The sequence below is a fragment of the Calonectris borealis genome, chromosome 1, assembly GCF_964195595.1.
Source record: "Calonectris borealis chromosome 1, bCalBor7.hap1.2, whole genome shotgun sequence".
NCBI lineage: Eukaryota > Metazoa > Chordata > Aves > Procellariiformes > Procellariidae > Calonectris > Calonectris borealis.
The window spans coordinates 207085294-207112111 of record NC_134312.1 but is presented as its reverse complement, the minus strand read 5'-3'; positions in this window follow the sequence as shown (position 1 = coordinate 207112111).

Here is a 26818-nt window from a genome sequence, read left to right as displayed (position 1 = left end):
CATCCTGCAAGTGTGACCTACATATTTTGTTCCTTGATGTATGGCCTTTCATTTGGCTCTGTTAAAACATATGCTGTCCAGAGAAAAATAATTTTCTTAAGCAATATAATTTAGTAGAGTTGGTCTTTCTCCATTACATATCACTCACTAATTATCCATTATCAGCAAATTTGACCAGATCATTAATGAAGAAGTTGAAAAGCAAAAACTAACTTTTCAGAGGCATCTGGTTATGCATCCTGTTGTACGATGATACTTCATTTGTAATTACTTTCTGAAACATTTTTCATAGCTTATATTTAAGCTTTGCTGATTTTACATAGCAGTATTTTCAACAGAATTTAAAGAAAAACAGGGACAACTGCTTTATAGTAGTTTAACTGTATTATGTCAATGCAGTGATCAACTGCAGTGATCAACTAAACTTATCATGTAAAAAGACATCACATTTGTTTGACAAGGTACATTGTCCATAAAACCATGTTGATTGCCATTTTAATCTTCACAGACAGAATTCCTTGTCACAGTGCCATCACTGTCAAAAAAACTAGCTTAATCATCCTATTTACCCCTTTTGAATATTGTCAGACCAGGTACACAGTTTAAAAAAGAAAAAAACCCCTCAGTATCTAATGGAGCCTTTTATCAATATTATCTAAGTTAAATAGGCAAACCTTATTCTCATAAATAAGCTTCTTTACACTTTTTTGATACTATGGATATTTTGATATTATAAGTGAGATGAGCATTTTTTGTACATCCTAAAATGTAGTGGCTTCATAAACACATCACTATAATGGTGATGTTATTTACCTTTTTTGGTTTTTTTACCTTTTTGCCTCTTCACTATTCATTCATTTATTCATCCAATCATTCATTAATTGGGCATGATAAAGAACATATAAAGAACATAACCTTTCATATTTTTTGAAAACATGTAGCAACATCGCTTTTATTGTAAAAAATATAATTAATAACAATGATATAAATGCCTGAAATATTTGCATAGGAAAAAAACAGAAATATTTGTTTGAGATCATTATTCATTTTCTAGACTACTGAGACTGGACTGAATGACTTCTTGATTCTTGGGGACAAAAGGGACAGCCTATCCTTCCCTTGACTTATTGGTAAAACGTTTCCATACCTGCTAACATTTAAAAATCAAAAAGCAGAAAATTACTTCTGTGGTGCAGTGCCCTATATTCCTCTCTGGGATTATTTGGATCTGTGATTAAAATCATGTTACTCTTGTGGTACATGCATAAATCAACTGCACAGACTATGGCTAGGTCTCACCCCTCTCTTGGTCGTACAATGTAAAATAGATCTGCACATGCCCAGCAGCCATTTGATTTGTGGTGTCCAGCAGCCTGGCTGGACAGGTTACTGGTAATCTGAAAATTCCAGAAAAAAGGGGTAGACTGCCAATAAAAATGACAGACATGGCATGCATTTTCAGTTGTTTGGATTTACAGTTTCCCAGAGCTCTTTCTTGTCTTATGTACAAAATGAATGTTGTTATTTAATTAATATCTAAAGTCACAAACTGCAACTTTTACAGGGCTTTTACAAACTCCCTTCGTTCTATGTTTTGCAAACACCTCCAGTAATCAATACTTTTATATTGGAATGGAATGGACATCAAAGATAAGTAAAATGGAAAAGCACCAGCCACTCTTACAATTAAGATATGAGTAAATAAAAAATAAAGATCTGGTAGATTATAATGAAGGGTTTGAATAGATTTCCAGCATTTTTAAAGAAAACAGCATTTTAAAATACCTTTAAAAGAGCATGGTGTCAGTATCAAACTAGGGACATAAAAGGAAGTATTCTAATTAACTATAAATAAATATGGACATTAATTTACATCTAATTATTTTATCCCTTTTAGTTCAGTGTAGCTTTTGAGAAAAAATGGCTGAATTAACAACATAAAGTTTTATTGATGCCCTCTTCAATAAAGGGGTAATTTGGATGAATTGCTGAACTGGTGTATTTTGACACAACCAAACTGGAAAGCAGCCGGCTGACATCCTGAAAAGTCATTTAATAACATATGTAGGCTAAAGCAGCTACCAGATATATTATCCTAAAGCCTCTTAAAGCTCTTTACGTTGAGGCTGCTGAAAACATGCAGCAGAAAATCAAACTAGGTATTGTCAGGAAGCTACCTGGAATTTCAATAGAGATCTTTCTGAAATGTCCCTGGTTCTTCATTCTTCAGATTTTTTTTTTGTTATTATTACTTCCCCATCCACACCGACCCCCACCCCAGTGAATTGGTCTAATCTCGCTGAAAATATCATATTGAAACTTTCTGGCCAGCATAGTAAATAATCATCAAAAGGCAGTGTCGTGGTTTAATCTGGCAGGCAGCCAAATACCACGCAGCCGCTCGCTCACTCCCCCTGCCCCCCCAGTGGGACGGGGAGAGAATCGGAAGGGTAGGAGTGAGAAAAACTCGTGGGTTGAGGTAAAGACAGTTTAATAGAACAGAAAAGGGAAAATAATAATAATAATAATGACAGAATATACAAAATGAGTGATGCACAATGCAATTGCTCACCACCCGCGCTGACCGATAACCAAGTAGCGATCGGTACTTCCTGGATCACGCCTACCATTCATATACTGAGCATGACGTCACATGGTATGGAATACCCCATTAGCCAGCTGGGCTGGCTGTCCTGATTATGTTCCCTCCCATCTTGTGCACCTAGCTCAGTCAGTAGGCACAGGAGCTGTCCTTGGACTAGGAGGGCACTTAGCAACAACTGAAAACATCAGTGTGTTATCAACATTCTCCTCATACTAAATCCAAAACACAGCACTAGGAAGAAATTTAACCTTATCCTAGCCGAAACCAGGACAGGCAGTCGTTAACTAGTTATACTGGTAAGCCTGATAGCCAAGTGGCAAATCTGAACACATTAGACTGCTGTTATCAATTTGGTTTATATGTGTTCAGTACCACATAAAACATGGTTCTATTCCAGAGATACTTGTAATCTGAACAGACTAGCATATCAATCCAAACCTATGCCCTGTTCCAAATTAGAGACTTTATTGGAGTGCCTGCTGTGAATATGCTTATTTTAAACCAATCAATAACTTAGGGTCGCTGTTGTGGTTTAACTCCAGTACACACCTAACCCCCCCACAGCCGCTTGCTCACTTCCCCCCAGCAGGATGGGGGGGAGAATTGGGAGGGTAAAAGTGAGAAAACTTGTGGGTTGAGATAAAGACAGTTAATAATTTTTAAAAAATGGAAGGAAAAAAAAGACAACAAGGTGGGGGGGGGGAGATAAAACATAAGAAAAAAGAAAGATGCAAAAGAAAACAATTGCTCACCACCAGTCGACCAATGCCCAGCCAGTTCCTGAGCAATTGCAGCCCCTGCCAACCTCCACCCCCTCAGTTTTATTGCTGAGCATGACGTCATATGGTATGGAATATCCCTTTGGTCAGTTGGGCTCAGCTGTCCCGGCTGTGTCCCCTCCCAACTTCTTGTGCACCCCCAGCCTGCTCGCTGGTGGAGTGGGGAGAGGAGCAGAAAAGGCCTTGACTCTGTGTAAGCCCTGCTCAGCAATAGCTAAAACATCTCTGTGTTATCAACACTGTTTTCAGCACAAATCCAAAACATAGCTCCATATCAGGTACTATGAATAAATTTAACTTTATCCCAGTCAAAATCAGTACGGTCAGTAAGTGCTTCAAAAAGTAAAATATTACCTAAGTGTTCACTATTAGTAAGAACCATTATACTGCCAAGAAAGGGTCCCACTGAACAATAAGGTGGGATATCCAGAGATAAGAAGGAAAAACTGTAGTGAAAACTGACTTTTTACTGGAAAAAGAACAGCACGGCTTGCCCAAGCAAGGGGAATTTTAACTTTTAATTTGAAACGTGCAAGCCAGGATTGTGCTGTTCTACTATTAAAATCCACTCAGTTCAAAGCCTGTCTGCAGGAACTGCACATTTGTAATTAAAAGGAGATTAAGGTAATTTACTACTCTCTTGTCTGCTGCCCGCTAACTTTCTTTCAAAAGGAATAACAGCACACTTCAGGGATCCAAGTGCACTAACCACTTGGATGAAGTGAGGCCCCAGTAAATAATATAAGTGAACATTATCACACCTTTTCATACTAATCTAGTAATTGGATTGATCTGCTCCTGCTTAAGAGTGACAAGGAAGCTAATGCTTTCTGAGATTAGAGTTTCTCTGAGTTACCTTTTTAATCAAGAAGAGGATCCAGATTGCCAGTGCCTTAATATTTTCAATAGGCACTTTTCATTTATTAGTAAAAAACCCGGGGATTCATCTGACCACATGTAAATCTATACTTGAGCTTAGCACTAAGCTCCTAAGCTCCTTGTACAGCAAAGAGCAATAAGCATTTTAGCGGGCAGTTCACCACACACACAGCATAGCAATACAAATCATACCCTAATTTTTTTTTGTCTTTTTTTTTTTTATGAATAGTAAAATAGAATGACTAGCTCAAGTGCAGACACCTACACTGTAGTCATCTAGATCAACATTCATAAGCATGAAGATAGTTCTGTATTGGCATTTAAGGTGCTCTAAGGTACCTAAGACATCTGCATGAGGCTCATAAATATGATACAAGGTCTATGGGAGATTCATGTTATTCTCTAGTAGTGGATGGAAGCTGTAGTGGGAAGTACCCTTGACTTTGTGTAAAAACCCCAACTAACTACAGTTAGACAGCCAACTTGCACCCTTAAACAGGATAAATCCCATCCAAATGACTGAATGTATCATATTCTGAGTAATTCTCTACTCTTCTCCTTTCAGTATTTCACAGCTCCTGTTACTTGTTAAACCACACAGCTGAAAAACACTGATTCAATAACAGCAGTATGTAAATAGTGGTATATGGTAATAGTGGTAAATATGTAGTATAGCATGGTAACAGGATTGTTGTTTCACTTTGCAAATTTAATTTTCTTATTGGAATAAAATGTTGAGCCTTGAAGTTTATTCACTGTTTGCATTTGCTCAAAACAGTGCAACATTACTATTCTCTCTTCATTATGAATGTTGTAAATAATTTTGTGTGACACTAACAGAAACTGTGGGATAAATATTTTGCTTTCTATTGGGATGTATCAGCTACTTAACAACGGATACAATAGGAAGTAATCTACATTCCACAGTTCATGCTTATTGAATAAATGAATACATCTCTTAAAACCTGTTAAAAAATTAATCACCTTTAGGATGACAATACTATCTTCGGTAATGCATGCATTCTTTTGGCATAGAATTACTGTATAATGTTTAAAGACAGCTGTTTCTCCAAAAGCCAGAGAAGGTAGGACAGATGGATAGGCAGAGGGATGGCAAATTCCTCAGAGGGCTTTATCGACTTCTTGCCATTTTCCAAAGATAGAAGATAATAATTTACAGTGTAGCACAGATTACATTATACAGTCAGTGTAACTAGTTTGACTTGGTAATCTGGTCAAGTTTTTTAATACTTGCATTAATGCACTCACCCTCCTCTTCTGCAGAGGGAACTCATTTCAACGTATATGTTTTGTAACATCTGAAAAATGCTATTTCAAGAGCACCAGCCTCCTTCTCTACAATAAAAAACAATCAAACAACCATTAAAAGCAACCCACATGACAGTAAAAGGCACTGGAAATAACATAAAGTCCATGTTATGTCCTTTCATATCACTTCTGTTGCTGCCCACATGGCAAATATTTTGCAATTTATTGGTTGCTATTTGTGCCACTCTATGAAGTAGAAGAATGAATGGGTGAGGTTTTTTGTGTTAAGAGTTCTCTCACAAATACTGGGGTTTCAACACAAAATTATGAGCAAGAAAACAACCAAATGTGATACTCTATAATTTTACAGAGTAGTTAGTTGTGACATAAATTTATTATTATGTAACTATGTACAAAATAAGTACTCCTCCATTCACTGTCTCCTTATTAAAGCAGCTCTGTGTGTTCTCCCTCTTACCTAAACCATGATTCATGACACGACCCTAGCTACTGCACAGAGGTAAATAAAGCTGTGCACAGGGGATATAAGCTACAAAGCACACACAAGAATCCAAACAGTAGAGTGTAAATGCACATAACTATGTGGCTGGGCTAACACAGTGTTCCAGCACCCCATGCACTCACAAATGTTTAAAATGACTGTGGCTTCTTTTAAAAAGCAAGATATTTCAGACTAGATATAGAATATGCATATTGCAATGTCAATTCAGACTCAAAAGATTGACATCATTCAGTCCTACTCCAACTTTCCCTCAATGTTTTCACCTAAGAACACTTATCCAAGAAAGATTTTTCTTCTCCTTAAAGCACAGAGGCAAGGGAATGCACACATGAAAAAACTCAATCATATTTTAAAAATTATTCAGTTACGTGATTTCTTTAAAAATTGTGAGAGTTAAGAAATAGTTGTGTGTCAGTTTTTGATTCAGCGTTCCAGTCTTCTAGCCCATGTTCATTCTGAGTGTATTTGTGGCAGGATTTTCATGATATCTCTTCAAACAAAGGATCAGGAAATATGTTTTAAAATAAAAGCTGAGAATTCTCTTGCATTTAGATTATTTCAGGATCTAAGGACTAAAAAAAAAAATGCAAACTATGACAAGACTCCTTCTTTTGCAAGAGTTATCAATACTGAGATAGGAAAATTTGACCTTGGGTGAGAAAGAAGAAACATATGCACATTTTGCAATGGAGGTGCAAGAACCAAATGTATATGAAAAAACCTTCCAGAAGGCTAAAAATAATCCATATTTTAAAGCAGTTTCATACTTTTTGGAGGACATGAGAAGGAACTCAGGGTTCTCCAACACTGAAAGTTGACAGTGTTGCACAGTACACCTAACAGATCCCAAGTACCCTTTGAGGCACACAGCAGTTAATGTAGCTTGGAGTGGAGGACACAGAGAAAAAGAAATACTAAGAAAGAGGAAAGAAGAACAACAGATGGCATAGCTGAAGTAAAGCCAGCAGCATAAACTGCAAGGGAAACAAACAAATCCCAAAGGCTGCGAGTAATAAATTTGCACAGTGGGGAACACACTGTTCTGGAGAAACTTCAGTCAGAAAACAAACTGTGCATCAATCCAAAGCTCTCTGTTTAGAGCTAGTTGTCCTAGTTGATTTTCAACAAGCTTTAGAAATTTTTTTTCCTACAAGTCTGTTTTGAGATTTGCAAGCAATTTAGTATGATGGAGGCAATATGTTGATTCAGAGTCAGCTGAGAATAGCTCTGCTTGACAGCAAATGTCTGCCTACTGCCAAGCTGTGAGTCAATGACCTGGTACCAGGTAAGGTCATACGTGATCAGTCGTTTTTGAAAAAGGAGTTATAAGGCTTGATTCTAACTCTACGATGAGGTGATACTGGTGTGAAACCTGTTTTACAATAGTGTGAGAAAAGAATCAGAACAGGAATCTTGCATTCTGGTATATTTTTTTCATCTTGGTAAGACCATGCCTTCCTTTCATATAGTTTATACTTCAGTTCTAACAAAAACACTATAATGGTGTAAAACTGCAGGTGACATAGATATACCCACTGACGAAACTTAGGCTGTGATTGTGGTGCTACTGAACGAGGTGACTACATCTCAGTCACCTCATGCTCATAACATGATTAGGAAAAGTGCCCTAGAAGATAAAACAACATTGTTGCTGAGGTTGGTACTTTGTTTTGAAGAACAACAAGCTGCAGTAAATTAGAGGCTGCTAGATAAACATGGTCCTTATGTGTAACATGGACAAAAATCTGGCATTTATCTGCTGTTTGAGACCTCACTTCTGAGGGTAACAAAAAATATGCCTGGAAAATGAAATATAGCTCAGCTAGAAAACAAGCTAAAAATATTCAAAAATCCTGCATTAATCTGACTGCACTGAGCAGAGTAATATAAACATTAAAAGGAAGAAAAGATGTAGTAAATGGGCAGGCCATTAAATGACAGAGCATAGACTTAAGCATCAGAAACAAAAAATTGGTATCAGAACTAATTTTGAGCGCACAAATTAGAGTGGAATTCAAACATTTTCTTCCAGGAAAAGAATTCATGGAAGAGCAGCTTCACTACATTGCCTTCCAGTGAGGACAGCGTGGACTTGACAGACTATCCAGTAAACCTGCACAAGGGTGGCAGGTGGGGTACAGGACCTGAAAGAGACCAGGCATTTCTGGACCAGCTTCTGAAGGTCAAGCAAGATTCCCTAAGGAATCTCAACTTGCACTAGGTGCGTATGCTGAAGCAATTGATTTGAGCCCAAATGTCTACTTCAAGGTGAGCGGAACCACCACCTCCAGCCTTTGTAGAGTTATATCAACTTGATCCCAGCATCCAACTGATGGCTGCAGTTTAGACTGCTTTACATATAGACATCTACATGTAGACACCTAGGTATCTTAACATGGAGCTGAAGCCCACCCTGTAGGAGATAGTTATCTTATCTGAAAGACGTGAGAGCAGGAGTATGATTCAGTTACCTAACGGAGCCATCTAGGGCCCCTGAGACATCACAGAGTAGTTGAGACATTTGTAAGGTGCTGACATATGACAAAGTAAAGGAGATTTGCACCATTCTGGACTGGCAGCTGGGGACCAGGTGAATACCTTGGGACATCCCATTTGACACTACATACCTATTTAGACAATTAAATTGACTGTGAGGGTCTATAGCATCGATGCCTGTATCTCACCTAATCTCATAGATTGCCCTAGTGAACAGATGGTGAACAAAAAGCCTGACACTTCTCAAGTGAAATTCATTCTTCTGAAGCAGTGTCTAAATTAGGTCATTGCTGTGAGCTATGAATGCCTATACCTCTCTACTGACTATAAAGGAAATTAAGATGATTTAAGATAGAAGTAGACATTGAAAAAAAGATTAGTTGAATCACAAGTTTTTAGTCCAGGTTACAAGGGCAGCCTTACTGCGACTTAAGAAGAAATGAGGTATTTAGGGTTCCACTTCTGCATTGTTAAAATCAATAAGTTTTTTGACATTTACTTTAATGGGACCTAAATTGGACTCTTATTTTCAATCAATAGCAAAAGTTTCATGAAAATGGCAAATAGTAAAACTGTTTTATAAATGCAAACATGTATATTATGAAGATTATAACAAAGATGTTAAGGTTATACACTTTTAAAATCTTTGCAGAACAGGACTGAATAACAACAGCATGAGATGAGAACTGAAATTGCAGAATCTCTGACAGTAGGTGACAGCTTTAAAATCTCACTGAGTGGCAGAAAGGGCCCTTATACCTGCAAATAGCCAGTGTACTACCATTACGTAGAGAGAAAAAAAACATGAGCACAGTGGGAAACTACACACCATTTAATTTAGCTCCAATTTTTTAAAAAGTGTGGTAAACTATTTTTAGTGTTCAAGAGGATTTGTAGAAAATCTACACAGCAAAACACAAAAGGACCATAGACAACCACCACAGCTTTGCAGAAAGACTGTCCCTTGTGAATAGGGAACTGGGACATTCACAGTTTGATCTGTCCAGGGGCAGAGAACTGAGACACAGTAAATGAGGGCTTAAAACTAAAGTTGCTGGGGGAGGGGAACCTCAATCCACCCCACTGCAACCAGTTTGATGCCAGGGCCAGCAATAGATGCCCAGAGCCTGGAGAAGGATCACGGGTCAGCAGGAGGGCACCTGAAGAGTGGCACAAAGGAACCCCAGCTAGTAAGACAGCTTCATCGGGGGCCCAACTTAAATATATATATGCAAACGCACGTAGCATGGGGAATAAACAAGAGGAGTGAGAGACATGCACACGCCTGCAGGGCTACGATCTTACTGGCATCACGGAGACGTGGTGGGATGGCTGCTATGATTGGGGTGTTTGAACGGAAAGATACAGGCTCTTTAGGAAGGACAGGCAGGGGAGATGAGGAGGGGGTGTCAGCCTCTATGTCAATGACCAGCTGGAGTGCATGGAGCTCCACCTGGGGATGGATGAGGAGCCGACTGAGAGCTTATGGGTCAGGATTAAAGGGAGGGCAGTGACAGGTGACATTACGGGGGGGGTCTGCTACAGGCCACCCGATCAGGAAGATTGAGCGGATGAGGCCCTCTATAGACAGATAAGAACAGCCTCACGTTCACAAGCCCTGGTCCTCATGGGGGACTTCAACCACCCTGATATCTTTTGGAGGGACAACACGCAGGGCATAAGCAATCCAAGAGGTTCCTGGAATGTGTCGATGATAACTTGCTTCTCCAAGTGGTACAGGAGCCAATGAGGAGAGGTGCTATGCTGGACCTTGTTCCCACCAACAAGGAGTGGAGAACGTGAAGCTCAAGGGCAGCCTTGGCTGCAGTGACCATGAAATAGTGTTCAAAACCCTTAGGGCACCAAGGAGGGCGCACAGCAAGCTCACTACCCTGGACTTCAGGAGAGTGGACTTTGGCCTCTTCAGGGATCTGCTTGGTAGAGTGCCATGGGATAAAAGCCTGGAGGGAAGAGGGGCCCAAGAAAGCTGGTTAATATTCAAAGATCACCTCCTCCAAGCTCAGGAGCGATGCATCCTAACAAAGAGGAAGTCAGGAGGCCTGCATGGATGAAAAAGGAGCTCCTGGACACACTCAAACACAAAAAGGAAGCCTACAGAGAGTGGAAACAAGGACAGGTAGCCTGGGAGGAATATAGAGAAATTGTCCGAGCAGCCAGGCATCAGGTTAGGAAAGCTAAAGCCCTGATAGAATTAAATCTGGCCAGGTACATCAAGGGCAACAAGAAAAGCTTCTCCAGGCACGTTGGGGATAAAAGGAAGACTAGGGAAAATGTGGGAAAATGGGAGACCTGGTTCCCAGGATATGGAGAAGGCGGAGGTACTCAATGATTTTTTTGCCTCAGTCTTCACTGGCAAGTGCTCGAGCCTCACTGCCCAAGTCACAGAAGGCAAAGGCGGGGACTGGGAGAACGAGGAGCCGCCCACTGTAGGAGAAGATCAGGTTCGAGACCATCTAAGGAACCTGAAGGTGCACAAGTCCATGGGACCCAATGAGATCCACTCACAGGTCCTGAAGGAACTGGCGGATGAAGTTGCTAAGCCACCATCCATCGTATTTGAGAAGTCGTGGCAGTCCGGTGACGCTCCCGCTGACTGGAAAAGGGGAAACATTACCCTCATTTTTAAAAAGGGAAAAAAGGAAGATCCGAGGAGCTACAGGCCAGTCAGTCTCACTTCTGTGCCTGGGAAGATCATGGAACAGATCCTCCTAGAAGCTATGCTGAGGCACATGGAGGACAGGGAGGTGATTCAACACAGCCAGCATGGCTTCACCAAGGGCAAGTCCTGCCTGACCAACTTCATGGCCTTCTATGATGGAGCGACTACATCAGTGGACATGGGAAGGGCTACCAATGTAGACTATCTAGATCTCTGTAAGGTCTTTGACATGGTCCCCCACAACATCCTTCCTTCTAAACTGGAGAGGTATGGATTTGATGGGTGGACTGTCCTGTGGATGAGGAATTGGTTGTATGGATGCATCCAGAAGCTAGTGGTCAATGGTTCAATGTCCAGATGGAGGCTGGTAGCGAGTGGTGTCCCGCAGGGATCTGTATTGGGACCAGTACTCTTTAATATCTTCATCAATGACATAGACCGTGGGATCAAGTGCACGCTCAGTAAGTTTGCAGATGACACCAAGCTGAATGATGTGGTTGACATGCCTGAGGGATGGGATGCTATCCAGAAGGACCTGGACAAGCTTGAGAAGTGGGCCCGAGTGAACCTCATGAGGTTCAACAGGACAAGCGCAAGGTCCTGCACCTGGGTTGGGGCAACCCCTGGCATCAATACAGACTGGGGGATGAAGGGATTGAGAGCCCTGCCAAGAAGGACTTGGGGGTAATGGTGGATGAAAAGCTGGACATGAGCCAACGATGTGCACTTGCAGCCCAGAAGGCCAACTGTATCCTGGGCTGCATTAAAAGCAGCGTGGCCAGCAGGTCGAGGGAGGTGATTCTGCCCCTCTACTCCGCTCTGGTGGGACCCCACCTGCAGTACTGGATCCAGCTCTGGAGCCCTCAGCACAGGAAAGACATGGACCTGTTGGGGCGGGTCCAGAGGAGAGCCACGAAAATGATCAGGGGATGGAACGCCTCTCCTATGAAGAAAGGCTGAGAGAGTTGGGGTTATTCAGCCTCAAGAAGAGAAGGCTTCGGGAAGACCTTATTGCAGCTTTTCAGTACTTAAAGGGGGCTTATAAGAAAGATGGCGGCAAATTTTTAGCAGGGCCTGTTGTGACAGGACAAGGGAGAATGGTTTTAAACTGAAAGAGGGTAGATATAAGGAAGAAATCTTTTATGATGAGGGTGGTGAAATGCTGGAACAGGTTGCCCGGAGAGGTGGTAGATGCCCCATCCCTGGAGACATTCAAGGTCAGGTTGGACGGGGCTCTGAGCAACCTGATCTCGTTGAAGATGTCCCTGTCCATGGCAGGGAGGTTAGACTAGATGACCTTCAAATGTCCCTTCCAACCCAAACTATTCTATGATTCTATTCTATGATTCTAAATGGCATATAGTTAGCTTCACAGTGAGTGTTTATGTCAGACAGTATTATGCTGCATATGGAACAACTCCATAATATAGGATATCTTACCTCAGAGGATGTCAATAAACAAACAAAATATCCCCCAAAACAATAGATCCAGGGAATTTCAATTTTAAATTGTTCTGTTAAAAATATGTGGTTTTTACATTTAGCAGTTCAGCACTATGGCTGTGTTTTCTGATGCTGTCTCTAGTCTGTTCAGTAATTAACATGGGGGTTTCAGCATTATATTTTGAAATCTTTCTGTCTGTCTGCTGGATCTCACTTCTTTAATGTGCAACCTTAATTTTAGTTTGTTTAATTGCACTTCCTTTCGCTCTTTGAATCATTGTCAAAACCCTGAATCAAAATAAAGTATTTTTCTCCTTGAATATTATGCTATATATTATGTTATTTTAATCCTGCCTATTATTATTTTTGCAATCCTACAGGTAACTTGGAAGAAGCTATCAAACATCTACCCTCAGTTTAAAATTGAAGAACACATCCAAATGTAAGATGATGATATTGGCTAACCTCCTGACAGTAAATATGGATTGATAATGAATGCTGGAGCAATGAAGTGCACCAAACTGGAATAACTCTCTTAATGACAGAAATCTGTTTTTCAGTGTAATTCACAGCCCTAAAGCAGAATGGTGTTTAAATATATTCCTGTTGTGGAAAAGCAATATTTATAAAAATATTTTTAAAAACCCTTCTGGTAATCTGGGGTAATAAGATTATTGCCTGTTTTTATATCTTGTAAATTATGATCAATAGAAACAAGCCAATTGCACTAACCTTTTATAAGGATAAGTCAAGCTGTATAAAATGGCATTTTTCTATCTACCAATTAAAGGAAAAAAAAAGATAAAAACTATTTTTAATGGAACATTTCTATATAAGATATTAAAGTCAAACTTTGGCCAACATAATGAATTTGTATTTGCAATTATTATCATGTTTTTGGTATTCAAAATGATCTAAAGATATGTGGTATATTAGCTATAATTTTCCAGTATTAATAATATTACTTTTTGCATTATGGAAGGACACCTGTCATGTGTAAGATGTACATAGTAGAAGTTAAAGTATTTGATGCGTACATAGTTGATTATATCTTAAAAGTAGTGTGTATACATACCATATACAAGTACCTTATACATACCATGCCAAAGCTATATAAAAGAGGGAAAGTCTCTTGTCTTCAGTGGGTTTTGATCAATTACAAAGCAGAACTCTCTTCTTGTCTGTGACTATAAAAATACCAAATTCTTGTGCCACAGGTGAGCTCCAAATGTTTGTTCTCTGTCGTATCTGCTGACTTTGTTGCCCCAAAAAAGTTCTTTCTACAACTTAATTTTACAGGCTCTGAGTCAGTACATTTTAAAGTGAGCTTCTTTCTATTCCAATATCAACTAATCAAAACCCACAAATGTATATAAAACAGTCTTTTAGTATAGATTTCATATGCCGTGTAGAACTGGTCCACTGTTCTCCACCAAAACTTTTTTTGACTGAAATTAGAATTTTGACTAAACCAAAATACATTCTTGAAAACGGTCTTTTTTCTTAAAAAACTTAGGAAAACAAAGTTTCCAAAAATGTAAGATGGGATTCATCTCACTTAGCTTTAGAAGTTTGTAGCATAGATGTGTTCATCGAAGCTAACTACCTTTGGCTTCCCTTTTAATAAATTTTAGACATCTACCATAGAAAGAGATGAACTGCACCCGAGAAATACCTGTTTTTCTCCATTATTCAATTAAAGGCAGCATATGGTTGGCTCAGATGTAGAATTACACTGCTTATATATACATTGGATAAAATTAATCCCATTTCAAACTTCTAAAAGCATCTCAAAAACAAAAAAATATTATAATCCTGAAACATTTTATAGCTCAGGTGCATTGTTCTCCCATGATTTTCTCTCTGACATTCCTTTATTAGACTCACTCCTCATCTGATACACTGTGGCTATGGAATCTCTGGATGCGCTGCTTCACCTTTCCAAAGGGGAAAACACAACTCACAATGGACAGTACAAAGTGACTTTCAAGCCTGGTCTACAAAGGGAAAAAGATAAGGAGGCATCTATTCTTCCGAAAATCCAACGCCCTACAAGGGCATTTGAGAATCTATATATTAAACTTTTTCTCCAATAACTCTACATTTTTCCCTTGGGAGGAACATATTTTCTGACTTAGTTTAACTGCACACCTTTCTGTTCAGGATAGTTTACCGGTCTTTCCCTTTCTTAGCATGATTTTGTATTTCTGTACAATTCTGCTGCACAATAGTGAGAAATGAAAAAAAAAGCCTCCCTTCCTTGCATGCCTAAAATCAGAGCTATTCCTATTAAAAATGCCAACTCTTGGAAACATCAATGTTGCTGTTGAGTTGCTTTTGAACACATAGAACAATTTGACAAAGAAAGTGAGATCCTGAAAGAGAGCTGAAGGTAGAGACCCTCCCTCAGTTATGAGAAGCAGAGATAATTGTCTCTGAGAGAAATATTCTGAAACTTTTATGGAAGTGTCAGAAATTACTTCTTCAGTCACTGTCTGCAGTCAAAAGAAGAAGTCTGTATAAGATTCTGAGGAGAAATATACCCTATGGTCCCTTGGGATGTTGTGACAATTCACTGCTCCATATCCTCATGGTACTTGCCCAAAATACAGATACATCTGTGTATGAGAATAAGCAAGAGAGAGCCAAACTTTTAAAACAAATATGCCTAACCTTTACACTTCCATTTTGAACACAAAATCTGGAGAAAACTGCACAGCTCATTTACAAACAAATAGCATCACCGCTACCTGCTTCCTCACTATTAAGTGAACAGGCTGACAACAGAGACACCATATTCCCAGAAACACAGTTAATGGTCAGAAGCTACTTCACACACGTTTCTACCATGAGACTCCTGTGTGCAAACAGCAAGGAAAATACCTCTCTAGCCCATCAAAACCATCTGTGCAGTAATGGTAAAAGCAGAAGCTGGTCTTTCTAAACATCAAAGATGGTGTACAGAGTAGTGAAGAAATTTCTGATACATTTTCTTAAATGCACTTCAATATTTTCCATTTTGTTTGAATGTGTTTCGAAGTTCGGAAAGGTACTGTCAATATACATTTGTCATGGGTATATTCAGTGTCACTCATTTCATGATCTGAAGTCTCAAACAGTTCAAATGAAAATTTTCTCTGGCATTATAGAAATGTGCCAAGCAAATGAGCACTCTTTATTTACTATTTGTATATAGAATTTTGTATCTCCCATAATTACCCTGCCAATCCAGCTTTGGCAGTTGAAAATCTGACGCTTGATGTTAAAAAACAGGGACACCAGTACAGCTTAAGAATAATAATTTTAAGGTGGTATATGATTCAGGTGTTATAGCAGTCTATAAAAATTTTACCAAGGATTCCAAAAGGGCTGGAGGAAGGTAAAGTAATGGTGTTTCAACTTATTTACACTTACAACTCTTGATAGTGGACTCAGAATAATACCATTTTAGTCTTGTCTTTTTCAATTTTTTGTATAGTCAGTTAGAATTAATTTGTGTCATTAAAAAAAAAAAAAGAAAAAAAACCCATCAATCAGCTGTTGGATTTCAAAGGAGGGAAAACACCGAATAGAAGACAAGGTTCATTTTTACACTTACTTAGACTGTAGCTGTGATGTTTTACCAGCCTGTAAATTCTGATCTTACAAAAGCATACGATTTCCTCTCCTTAGTTAAGCCTTCTGCCAGGGATGGTCTCACAGCAAAGAGGTATTGGATAAGTCAGCGTGTCTTAGAATTAACTAATTAACATAACTGTAGTATGTGTATGATTTTTAACTTTATTATTGTTTTCCATTCAAAACTACAACATTTTAAATAGTGAAAGACAAAATATTCCACCATACTGAAAATGCAGATTCATAGAAATCTTTTCTACGCTAGTAAGAAAAAGAAAACAAAACATAAAGAACCTTTAACAACTGAAACTCCTACCCAGATACTCTGTAAACCCAGTCTCACATTCATCCCACTCACATTTATGTTCTTAAAAGAAACACCTAAATGAAGAGTGTAGTCACTTTATGCTCCCTTTGCTGCTAAATCAAAGCAATTAAACCCCGTTCACACATATACAAGCCTCCAGCAGGATCTTTCTCTTACCATAACGTAGCCTTATAGGATTGCATTCCTAATTTAGGCACCTTCTTACATACTTAAATTTTGTTGGGATGAAATCAATGCTCAGGAGAGATATTCTGCAGCAGATACTTTGGTCTGTGCTGTGCAGCTATAAGCTTGATTTTGACTTCCATTTCCTTATCTGGGTACACCACCCTTGCAGAGAAGATAGAATTGTCCACCCTTCACCTTGTATTGCAGTGCATCAGGGAAGTAAAATTTATTGTGTCTATCATGCAAGTTGTCTATTTCTGCCTTGTCAACAAATGCGTATTAGCAATGTGGGATCTCCCTTTCAGCATCCTGCAGCTATGATAATAGCTTGCACCATAAAAGCCTGTAGTTCACACAGTACAAGCCTGTTAATGTGAATAAATGTCTGTTCAGAAAAAAGCAATTAATTAGTCATTAAAATTCTGGGTCCATGTTAAACCAAAACTGGGTGCAAATGAGATTAAAGCCTCTCTGAAGGAACACAGAGAATGGATTTGATTGAGACTCTTTTTCTCATGCTCTTTTCCTCCCTATGGGAAACTCCAGCAAGTATGGTGGTAGTGGAAGAATAGTGGAATGAAGACCTGGGATCAGATTACTGAATGAACAATGACCTATGATAGATGACGAGATCCTTAGTATCTGCTAGCTTTTTGCTTGTCCATTACTTGGTTTTCTTTATTGCCTTCTACAAAGAGAAAGAAAAGTGAATGTTCAAACCAAGCTCTCTGAAGCTCTCAAGAAATTCAGGTGTGGTTCCCCTGATAAGGTTATACCATGTGACCAATAAGAGTTCCTCTATAAGGAAGGTTGTCATCCATATCCTCAAGTGTAGGGAGAAGCAAGGAAGCAGTGCTCTGAAGACTACTGCCAATGGGCTACCTGGGAGCAGTGCTCTGCAAGGGAGTAACAGGTTCATTACAGAGCCTTTGATAACTCTCAGCTATGAAATATGCAGAGATTTCTTCTCTTAATCTTTCTCAGTGGATGCCTTGTAGCTATTGCCGATAGGAAGATGTTGGGGCAGTGTTGTGTTCTTGTCATCCAAGAGCCTGACATGAAGACTGGTTGGAGGGAGTCCAAGCCTGGAGGGAGTCTGGCAGTCCCCTTGGTTTGACTGCACCAACTCACTGGAGTGCTAATTGGAGCATGTCTCCTTTAATCACGTGTATGTGTTTGGGCAGGAATGTATGAAAATCTTTTGCTGACACAGCTTATCCATCATTTGCTCATTTTACTTCACTTTTACTTACAATTGAACTTCTCATTGTCATGTTGTTTGGTGCTCTGTTCCCTCCATGACATAATGAAACATAATATTAACCTAAAACTAACTTAGATTTTTTTCATGGAATATGTACCGTTACGCTCAGTGGCCCAGTAATCTGTAATGAACAGTGTAGTCTGGACAAGATCTTAAAGATTTGTTAAACAACAAACAGTCCATGCCCAGGACCATTTCATTTTCCATGCTAAATTAAGAACACTCTTTTTCCCCTTCTTTTAAGACAGATCAGTAAGGGCTTATCCATTATAAAAGCTCAAAAGTGTAGACTTTCTAATCTTTTTGACTCATGTACATACCTTAAGATATCTAAAGATTGTGTTCATCTCAGACTCAGATACTCAAATACTGCTGTAATTACAGAAGTGGCTTTGAATGTGGCTCATAATCAATGCCTGGACATAAAAGGTTGGCTTTTTACTCCCAAGATCTTGTCTTCCAGCTAGCTTTAGCACATGCCGTCTCAAATATTCTGAGAGCTAAAGGGATCACTCATGGAAACTGATTGTATTTCTTTCCTACCCCAAAGGTAATATGGAGATGAAAGTAAGATGAATGAAAGAGGATGCCTAATTTAAATCTTATGTCTTTCCGTGGAGGGACTGTAAAAATTAGTAAGAACTTAAGTGCCATAAAATGAAAATAATTTGAGTGGACACTTTAGAAAAAAGAGTTCAAAAAAAATCTGAGATGTGTTGCTGTTCCTTTGAGGCAGAGTGGTGAGTAGAGCAGTTGAAGAGGAATGAAGCACTCTGGCTTCCCTACAAAAATGGACTGTATGCCTATGAACATATAACTTTGGGTCAGTATTATTTTTTATATAATGAAGATAAAAATATTCCACTACACTTTCATAGCTGATGTGTGCAGATTAAAAAACAGAAGACAAAGGCTAAATTTTGCTACAAATTTATATGAATATCTGTGAGACTTTATACTTCTGTAAATATGTTGTGTGTATCTTCAGAAAGAATTTATATGAAAAAGTAGATTAGTTAACCCATGTTAATAGGTGACAGAGGGAGACAAAAGCAAAAGAAATGTAGAACAAAGCTTGGATATTGTATCCCAAAGCTAGCAACCACAGTAAAAAATGAGTCCTGGAAGAATTTGGTCTTCTGCCTTCCAGTGGTAGAAGGCAAAGCTCAGCCTTTATGCTCAGCTGCCTTGAAAACAGCATTTATAATGATGAAAGATACCTAGATTTCTTCTGCCACCTTGGATTTGGTTTGTAAAAGCAGGAAATTAATGAACACTTTAGTGCCTCAGTTTACTATTCTGTGACTCTACAACATGTTCTCTTTATATTGAGATCGTATCACACATGCCAATATAGGTATTTTTCTGAAAAAAACTGATACATTTGAATAGTTACCAATGTATTTGACCTGCACAGGTAATGAAGGCAAGAAAGTCTTCACAGCGATTTGCAAAAGTATATGAAGAAGAGCAATTTATTTGAATTTGTCAGATTATAGCTCACCTTCTTTTTCCCCTAGATTCAAATTAATCTTGATAGAAATAATTAATTTTCATCTTCAAGGTTTAATAATATATTAAGCTCAAATTCTCACCGGTTAATTGCATTTCATATTTTGGAGACCTGCAAAGTCAATTTCAAAATGTGTTGTTTCTGTTTCTTAAAGCACTGATACTCTGAGCCTGTTCTTTTCTTCCTGCTTGATGGCAGGCTAATTATTGTTTTAAAAGTGTACCGTATGTTCATTCAGATGGAAGATTCACTTGGATAAAACAAGACTTTTTTTTCTCCCAGAGGTTTTACAAACTTTTCATTCTGCAGCAATAAGGAAATGAGTCTGTCTTGGGGGAGGCTGGGGAAATCTTCACCTATAGCTATTACCAATGTTACTGGAGCATGGCCAGAAATACTGTATTATTATGGTTAAAGAGATTAATAAGAAACTCAGAGTGTATGATGTGAAGTCCTAATATATTTTCCCACTTGAGACATATCCCCATGGGCCTGATTCTGGGCAGAGTCAGACTAGCATTGGCATTCCTCTTAGAGCAGTTTAAAAAGTCCGAGATATTTGATTGTATCTGATCACAATCCAGATATGGAAATACAGATCTGCATATACCCCAGCTCCTCAGCTGCTGTAAACACCTCAGCAGTGCCACTGTATTCCCACTGTGCTCTTTCCATGGTGGTATCACGGTGTCCTTGACTAGCTGGGAGGAGTAGCGTGGTAACTCAAAAGCAAATGTATCTCTATGTTTTGAATTAGGAAACAAGCCTTCATGGTATTGTAGGACAAATTCAGAGTGGCTTCAGTGGGAGTACTGCTCAGCGAAGGCAAACACTGCAGCCAAATCCTGCAGTGCTAGTAAGTTCCTCATAGAAAGAACTGAAATGCAGCAAAGCTGAAAAGTAGCTTTACTGATGCTCAGAGTTTCAGTGGGGAGGATTTTGTGACTCTCCTCCCCAGGGGCCACTGTCCAAAGAAGCTGGAGCCTTCGTAAGTGGCATTTCTAGAGAGGAACACAGACTGTAGAGGGACACCAAGTAAAGCAGCTGTGCACATGAGTCCGGTAAATGTTGACATTTTTCTTTTATTAAATTTAATGCTATGCTGGCTTAAAATTTTCCTCTTAAAAGTTTAATTGGAGACTAAAGGTTCACAGTCAGAAATGTTTCCTTATCTAACAGTTCTTCCATCTTTAGTTATTTCCTATATATCTGACCCAGGTTGCAAAGTCTTGCTTTGAGTTTGGGCAGAATCAGCTACAGTCTTGCAAAGGTAATTGCTGCTGCATCAGGTTCTTTGGTCCTAAAAATTTTCATTTCAGCTATGGTAATATAGCTATGTTAAAATGTTTGTCATGCTTCCAGTACTGTGTGTTGTACCCTAAGGACTACTTAGTCTTCATGAAAGTTATCTTTTATGTTTATTATTGAAATAGGATTATATTGACATCATCTTAAATATTGGTTTTAAGTTATTCCACAAGGCATCACATGAGGAAAAATATACTGAGCTTAAAAAAAGCATGAAACCATTATTTACAGGTTAAATACCACTTTCCTTAATGATTAAAAATTCACTATGTGCATTACCATTATTTAGTTATTAATGAGTCTTTATTGCAGTAAGGCTTGAAGCCATGACAAATTCTTAATGAGACTGTGTAGTCTAAACATATATCAAAAAATAACTAAGAGCTGGAGAAAAAAGGGGAAATGTGATAGTAATGGTCAGTCTGATAGGAGATGGTAACAGCCAACCTTAATCCCACTGAATTTAGGTACTTAATTTAAGCGTACATTCTTGCTATGCTTTATAGATGAAAAGCAAAGAGAGATAGTACTTACTCAGGACAATTCAAATTTTTAGTGAATGGGACAGCTTTCTGCACATCACTGCTTCTCTCCGCTGTAGCGCAATGAGCTACAAGGACCGGATTCTGTTAGATGCTGAAGGTTAGGTTTGGTGAATGCGGTTTGATGACCCAACCCGTCATTTGGGAGGCTGAGGAGGCGGTGATATGAGAACTGGAGAAGTCCTCTAGAGCTTATGTTCTTTCTGCTGTTTCAGGTAACTGCATAAAACAATCTCTTTCATAAATGGGTTGCACTCCATCTTAACACTAGTTAATATTCTCTATGCCTACTTACAGCTGTCGGAAAGCTATTCTGGACCTTACTTCCGGCTGGAAAACCTGTTCTGATTTTGAGCCTAAATTCATTCAAGGATATTTAAACAAGCTTGTTTTTGTGCCAACATTGTCCTTTAGCTTAAGCAGTTTTGATTTTTTTTCCTTCTTTGGCTTTTATCTCCCTCATATATTTATAGCAAACAATCATATCCCTCTTGACCTCTGTTTTGCTAGAACAAACAAGCCAGATCCTTCTGGGACCTGCCCACATCACAAATTGCAGTGCAGTGCAGATCCCTGGACTTCCATCAAACCAATTAGCTCTGGGGCCAGAAGACACACAGTATAGAACAATACCCATGGTAATTATTCTGCTTCTTCCAGATCTGACTAAAATGACTACAATGCTACTGGAAACCACATAGGTTGTTGTCGTGGTTTAATCTGACAGGCAGCCAAATACCATGCAGCCACTCACTCACTCCCCCCACCCCCAGCGGGACGGGGAGAGAATCGGAAGGGTAAGAGTGAGAAAAACTCGTGGGTTGAGATAAAGACAGTTTAATAGAACAGAAAAGGGAAAATAATAATAATAATGATAGAATATACAAAATTAATATACAAAATGCAATTGCTCACCACCCGCGCTGACCGATAACCAAGTAGCAATCGGTACTTCCTGGATCACGCCTACCGTTTATATACTGAGCATGACGTCATATGGTATTAGCCATAGCCAGCTGGGCTGGCTGTCCTGATTATGTTCCCTCCCATCTTGTGTACCTAGCTCAGTCAGTAGGCATGGGAGCTGTCCTTGGACTAGGAGGGCACTTAACAACAACTGAAAACATCAGTGTGTTATCAACATTCTCCTCATACTAAATCCAAAACACAGCACTAGGAAGAAATTTAACCCTATCCCAGCCGAAACCAGGACAGTTGTGTCATTTAGAAATGCCAGCTCATGCTATTATAGCACTCTAGCATAGTGCTTCAAATAAACCCACTATAATTTTGTCATAAAATAGGATCCCACTTGTGTTACTCATCTTTGTAGACCATCTCATGCTTGTTCTGATGTGAATGTATCTATGTTGAACAAATACAATGAGAAGTTTTATGTATGGTTTGGGCATCATACATGATTAAATATTTGATTTCATGTTCATATGTAATATTGATCTAGCACTATAAGTACACCTGCTAAAAATATTTTTCTCATGGGAGAATAAGAAATAAAAAATAAACTTGAAGAGCGTTATCAGTTTTCAACTTTGTATTGAGATTTTCAATATCTGTAGTAAGAAATATGTCTTCCAGCATCACCGATTCTTGTTATTCATATCACATCAGTAGTTCATTCAAAATTTATGTTTTTTTCTGCCTCAGTTGGTAGAAAATGTTTAGACTGATTTGTCTACAATTTCAAAATGACAAGAAAATTACTCCAACTTCACTACATTTAGAAACATATATCTTTTCTTGTTAGGTATTGTAGTATAACTTCTCTACTTCAGTGTATGGAAGTAACTGCTTATATGTAATATTCTGTGAAGAACCACAGACACACACATCCCCACCCCAAATCAGTGATTTTCTTCAAGATGAAAAAAAAAAAACCAAAACCTAGCAATAAAAAGACGGTGACAATATAATCCTCATAAAGTAACAAAGACTTAAAGATAGGAAAATGACACTTTCTCAGCAGCCAGCACTGGAGACAATCTCGATCACAATGATTAAAATGTCTGATGTGAAAGAAGTGACCTCTTCCACTAATCTCCAGAGGAAGATGATTCTTTGTAGTTAAATGAATTAACTCAAGCAAATTTGAATTTGAAAAAGAGTGCGCAGTGCACTGTGGCATTCAAACATAAACGGCTTTCAAACCACAGAGACAGTACATTGTCAGCTCTACCGCCTAAACAGGAAAAGAAAAATAATAAGATGTGTAGTTGAGTTACTAAACAAAAACATGCCACAGCAGTTAGACAGTATGTTTCACTCTCTGTTTATAAGGATAGGTGGGTATTGAGCTACTACGTGAAAGCATGCTGCCAGGGTTTTGTTTTGTCCACAGACTTATTGATCCAAGACAACACAAGATCTTTATTGCACTGCTCGTGCCAGAACTGCGACTCCAAAGTATGTTCGCTCCAAAAGTGCAAAGCAGTCACTCAACCTGTCCCCGAAACCCTAAAGCCTTTTAACAGTTCTCAAGCAGGACACTCCAGAAATGGAGTAATTCAGAGCTGGATTTGAAGATACAAGTTCGAACTCTTTGGGTTAGCTTTTTTAATCCTTTTTTACTTTTGTAGCAAAATTGGGACTGGATTTGAAAAGGTGATACCAGGTTGCCTAACCCCCAAGATATATGCAAAAGGACACCTTCAGCACTTGCCAATTATGTACATTGGGGCACAACCAAGCCAGAGGAAGTGCCAAGACCTCAGCTCGTTTTGTCCCTCCTACTCCAGGGCTTTGGCACCACAGTGTTAACAGCTTTGTTGTCACTGAATTCAGCTAGGTAGGCTGTTTTTTCTCTGTTAACGCAAACAGGCACAATGTGCCCCGCACATACAATAGACATAGGAAAGTGCTTATGCTCTCGAACATAAAGGAACAGGCACATAAAGTTTTCTACTATAAATGGTCTGTAACTCAAAAAAAGTTGAATATTAACCTTATAGTTGAGAAGTTGAATAGCAACCTAAAATCTTACAGTTATCAGATACTTGAATAGCTCTGCAATGCTGCTAAAGAGAAAATTTGGAAAGCCCAAATGTTGTAGTTTAACCCCAGCCGACCACTGAGCACCACACAGCCGCTCACTCCCTCCCCCCACAAAGGGATGGGGGAGAGAATCAGAAGGGTAAAAGTGAGAAAACTCGTGGGTTGAGATAAAGACAGTTTAATAGATAAAGCAAAAGTCGCGCACACAAGCAAAGCAAAACAAGGAATTCATTCACTGCTTCCCATCGGCAGGCAGGTGTTCAGCCATCTCCAGGAAAGCAGGGCTCCATCACGCGTAACGGTTACTTGGGAAGACAAACGCCATCACTCCGAACGTCCCCCCCTCCTTCTTCTTCACCCAGCTTTATATGCTGATCATGATGTCACCTGGTATGGAATAGCCCATTGGCCAACTGGGCCAGCCGGGCCAGCCGTCCCGGCCATGCTCCCTCCCAGCCCCCTGCGCACCTGGCAGGACACAGGAAGATGAAAAGTCCTTGACCAGCGTAAACATTACTTAGCAACAACTAAAACACCAATGTGTCACCAACACTATTCCCACACTACATCCAAAACACAGCACTATACCAGTTAATAAAAAGAAAATCAACTCCATCCCAGCTGAAACCAGGACACCAAATTTAAAAACAAGTATAAAATCCAAGTAGTTCTTACTATGTGCTGTCAATAACCCATTGAGATTTTAAAAGAAGGAAGGGGTTTCTTGCAAAAACCCCTCCTCCTTACTGTATAACTTCAATGGTTCATTGTGAGGTAGCAATTCAGTAATGAAGAGCAACAGTTCAGAGCAGACAAGTAGTGATAACTGATACCTAAGCATGGCTACCAGTGGCTGTGCACAGAGCTATTTGGTATGAGCGAGAGGTCATCAGATAAGCTATTACAAAACCGTAATGCTTCCTGGAAACAAAAATGTGACACTTTAAATTTTGGACTTCTTGCTGCTTGCCTACTGATTTCTTTCCAGTAAAATTAAATTAATGTTTAAACATTATATTGGTGTTCTAGGATTCTCCAGTTTTTATCCCAAGAACATTAAACTCAAATATCAAGGAAGCAAGTGCTTGAGCATGTGGCAATGCTAATTGATACTATTATATTTTGTTCTTGTATTTGCCTTATCTAAAGTACTTGCAAAAGTAATACATGTACATTCAGCCAGTTAAATTCAATAATATAACTTCTTTCTGAACAATTTAACATTTAAAGAGAACATCTTGCTAATAGCCTTCACCAATACTATTTTGTGAGTGTCATTGAGTTTACTTGGCTAGTGACAATGTGTATTTTTGGCATATATGCACATCTTTAAAACTATATTATCGTTACGCCACATCTATGTTTCCTACTTTAATTTTATTCTGCCATAAGAGCAAATTGACAACGCATTAATTTAAGTATCCAATTTAAACCAGCTGAAAATGAATGTATTCAAACTAGTAAATGTAAAGACAACAGCAGGCTAAAAGCTTATGGAAACTAAAATACTATCAAGCAATCTGAACAATTTTGGTGGTACTGCAGCTCTTTCTAAATATTCTGATTGCAACAGTTGATTTATAACATTATTATTAAAGTAGATATTTCCTGCTTTGTCCATCATGAAAAAGCTATATTGACTTTTAAGGACCCAGTATAGAAGTGAATGTTTTCTTCTTCTCATTTTTGAATTAATAGTATATGTGATTCCAATAGCATTGCAATACAGTAATAAAATTAAAGATGTAAACTTGAAAATGCCAAGTTTTAATCCTAATTGTGTACATATTTGTCTTGGGAATAATTAGCTAATAAAAAATGTTTTACTTAGATTTTAGGAACATTCAAGGCAGAACCATCGGAAAGTGTTTTTCAACAAAACTGTTTTTCTGTAAAAAGAAAATAAAGGATTTTTTTTTAATTGTTTTTAGTTTTTCCCTTCTCTTCAACTGCTTGAGAGGGAAAAAAAGAAAATATTGTAAATATTTCATTATAATGATGTTGCTATATTTAGGAAATAACATTCTGAGAAATAAAATTGCTTTTTTATTAAAGACAATAAACCAATGACCAGTTCTACTAAAATTCTCCTGATCTCTTCAGATTTTCAAATTAAGGAGGAAAACACAACTTCTTAACAACAAAATAATAACATTATGATTCAAATTTAACTAGCTCTTTAGGCAGTAAGTCTATCATCAACTTTTATTGAAAAGTAAAATAACATCTCCCCCTTTCTGAAAAGTATCCATCTGCTTTATTGTTTCATCATAGTACTCCTTTCCCAGGACATCTCATCAAATATTTCCAAAATAATACTGTGTATAGCAAGTGAGACCAAATGCTTCCTGTACTATCTCTGTACTTTACATGAATAAACAGAAAGTATAGATT